General features: G+C 47.7%; 1 pseudogene; it reads left to right on the forward strand.

Annotated features, from left to right (window-relative positions):
• Window positions 1–3116: 3116 nt before the first annotated feature.
• The window catches only part of LOC102756816, a 1556-nt pseudogene continuing 897 nt past the window's right edge, over window positions 3117–3775 (forward strand).

Consider the following 3775-nt stretch of genomic DNA (forward strand, 5'->3'; position numbering starts at 1 on the left):
CAAGCGTCGCCCGTCTAGGCCCCGCCCCTTCCTCCCCGGAAGCCCGCCCCTCAGTGGCGTCACAACCCCGTGACGTCCCCCGCGTGACCTCACCGCAGTGAAGCGAGAGGGCGGGAAGGAAAGAGGAAAGGCCCCGCCCAGCGGCGGGGGGGCGGGGGATCACTCCTGGCCTGACCTTCGCCTCGCCCCGCCCCATCCTCAAGGGGCGGAGTGGAAGCCCGGGGATGGGGGAGAAGCTTCCGGCCCCTCGCTTAGGACAGCTACGCCATTTTGGAGGTGAGGGAACTTCTTCAGAAAGTTCCGGGAAGAGCAGAGACTATGACAAGGTCAAGTACCGGGGAGTAGCCGGGGCCCAGTCCTCCCAGCCAGGAGTTTGCCCTTCGCGTTGAAGGACTTGTTTGCATAAGTTACAGAGCTGCTGTCCCAGAGGGAGTCTGCTGTCAGCCCCTGGTGCCCGGCCCTCGGTGGTATTGCTACAGCGGGTCCGTGCAGTTTCCGTTATGCAATGGCCCTGGCTAGTCTGGGGAAGTACAGGACGTCAATCACAGGTCCAAACAAACCACACATAATCGGTCAAGACCAATCCTCTAAAATAAAGATTAAGTCACGAGGATTTGGAATGCCTTGTTCTGTTTTTAAAATAGAAGGCAAAAATAAATTAAAATAAAATAAAATAGATACTATATTGTATGTGGTACACCTACCTGGTCAAGGCCCCGATTCAAGATCAAAGAATGAGAAAAGAAACAGGAACCATCTGTCTACCCCCTTACATTCCTTCATTCAGGAAGTGCTTTTGAACAATATTTGCCCCACGCTCTGCTACAGTCAAGAGAGGGAAATGGTGAGTAGGAAATGGTCTCCTGCCTTCAGGTAGCTCTCTGTTTTACTAATAAGGAAAGTGAGATCCAGAAAGCATGTATGCCTTGTCCAAAAATACAGAGCAGCAAACCTAGAACCCAGCTTTCAGATTCCTAATGGAGTATGTTTCCAACAGCAGACAGAACTAGAATGACTAGTAGTGTCTAGGAGGTTTTGGAAAGGGAAAGCATTCTACTTCCCGTCCCACTACCAAATTAGAGTAAAACGTAATGGCTCTAAAAGCCTGGGTCCTGGGGTCACACACATTGGAGATTCAAATTCTTATTTTGCCAGTTATTGGTAAAGTTGGTCAATCCAACTTTCTCCAGTGACTTTTCCCCTCCAGTGTGAATGTCTTACAGGAAACACACCTTACAGTAAGGATAGTACAAACTCATACCATACAGTCATTATAAACATTCTGTAAGAAACTGTTCTTGGGCCTCAGAGATCTGTGTGGAAGCTTAGATCATTGTCAGGGCCTAATTTTTGGGTGACCACAATGTTGAAATATTTCACTAATATTAAGGAAAGTTCAGTCTCCCTCAGAAGTGAGCACGTATTGTCCCAATCTTATGGATGATGGAATGGGGACACAGAAAGATTTAAAAATCACAATATTAGAGCTGAAAGGAACTGATACTGTCTAGTCCCGTGGTCAGCAAACTGCAGCTTTCGAGCCACATGCGGTTCTTTGGCCCCTTGGATATGGCTCTTCCTAAGCCTTAGGAGTACCCTAATTAAGTTAATAACAATGTACCTACCTATATAGTTTAAGTTTAAAAAATTTGGCTCTCACAAGAAATTTCAGTCGTTGTGCTGTTGATATTTGGCTCTGTTGACTAATGTGTTTGCCGACCACTGGTCTAGTTCAACCTCCCCATTTTGCAAATGAAATTGAAACCAAGAGTAGGGAATTGATTCACCCAAGATACCACAGCTAGTCAGGGGTCTCCAAACTTCCAGTCTAGTTCCCCACCCACTATACCCTGCTACAGTTCCCTTTGTAGTTTGAGTTCAATTTGGCCTTACATACAAAACTAGAGGCCCGGTGCACAAAAATTTGTGCACTTGGGGGGGGTATCCCTCAGCCCGGCCCTGTGCCCTCTCGCAGTCTGGGACCCCTCGGGAGATAACGCCCTGCTGACTTAGGCCTGTTCCCGGGTGGCAGAGGGCAGGCCCAATCCCTAGGTGCAGCCCCCAGGTCAGTTTTCAAATGCTTGTACGTGCCAGAAAATATCTGTTCCATGCACCTCACACCCAGCTTCTCCCTCCTTCTGCTCCAGTCTGGACTTCCAGGTCTGCTGCAGAGCTAATGCCATAGGCTTTATACGCTTCCACTGGGGATTCCTGTGTCCTGCAGACCTCTGTGGCTAAAAGTAGGTTTCTGGCCTTTGCTTACAATGTTGTGAATCTGCTGGCTGAAGTCCAGTGGTATTTGTTACCGAGTTTCCAAAACTGCTGGCTCAGAGGCCTGCAGCCGCAGGCGGGGAATGTTGGAGTCCTCCGTCACTGAGGCAAGCAAGCCTCATGTTAGTTTCAAGCTGCCTAGCTGCCAACCGCCATCTTGGCTGACAGTTAATTTGCATATCTCGCTGATTAGCCAATGAAAAGGGTAGCGGTCGTACGCCAATTACCATGTTTCTCTTTTATTAGTGTAGATAATCAGAAATTTTGACCCAAGAACTGATTTTATGTTAGACCATAGACTTTCTAGGAAGCATTTTAACTTGCAACATCCATGGACTAAAGCTGGATCGACCAAAGATCCAAAAGAAAATGTTATTGGAACCTGAGAACCCAAGAAAAACTAAAAACTCTTGGCCAATTACTAGGGTCTTAACTCACACCTAAACAGCCCACATAATGCAAAGAGATCCTTGCAAATAAGAGACCCAATTGGCTCAGAACTGCAGTTCATGATGAGCATTATCTCGAAGGAGTGCAACTACTCTTCAAGTGAATTCTAGAACTTTGTGGGGACATTTTTGGTTCTCATGCACAATAAAGAACTGTCCCATTCCTAACCACTGTGCAGAAACAATGGCCAAGGTCGCTGGCACATTAGATATGAAGGAAGAACCACCACCACCTCCATCCCCATGGGATGGTTCTCTTGTGGGGATGGGATATGAAATGGAGGAAATGGGGTGTTACCTAATCAGGAGACTCCTAGAAATGTGAATTTCCACTTGAGTCTGAGGAGATATTAACACCTACATTTCTACCCTGATAGCTTTGTTTTGTGTTTGTTATGAAGAGAGCCTGGAGAGGCCTGATTGAGAGGCAAAGGGACAAATTGCTGAACACCTCTCAGGAAGGAAGCTGACAGCAGTATGCCCACAGGGCTTCTAGGGCCCAGCTCAAATGTCAGGGCTATGTTTGGATATGTCACTGCCTGGTTTATGCCCAAGACCAGCCAGTTTCTTTCTGAATTTCTTAGGCTGGTGATCTTGTGTAAAAAAAAAAAAAAAAAAAAAAATGTAAACTAATTCCAGATCCCAAGACCAGGTCAGTTTCAGGGGTTCATAAGAGAGTTAGGACAGCCTATCATTCAGCAGTGCCATCAGCATCTGTGTAGGCACCAAGGGTGAGGGCTCCTGGATTTCCATGTCCTACTCCACCAGTGTCCAGGGGCCTGACTGTGGGGATGACCGGGGGTCTGGCAGGCATAGGGGGCATCCAGAGCGAGGAGGAGACTATACAATGACTCAGCGACCACCTGGCCTACCTGGAGAGGGTGAGAAGCTGGAGGCTGATAATCAGAGACTGGAGAGCAAAATCTGGGAACCCCTGGAGAAAAGGGACCCCAGGTCAGAGATTGGAGCTTTATTTCAAGACCATGAGGACCCGATGGCTCAGATCTTTGCAAGTTCTGTGGACATCATTCTGCAGATTGACAATACTCATCTTC

Source organism: Myotis davidii, unplaced genomic scaffold, assembly GCF_000327345.1.
Source record: "Myotis davidii unplaced genomic scaffold, ASM32734v1 scaffold1073, whole genome shotgun sequence".
Taxonomy (NCBI): domain Eukaryota; kingdom Metazoa; phylum Chordata; class Mammalia; order Chiroptera; family Vespertilionidae; genus Myotis; species Myotis davidii.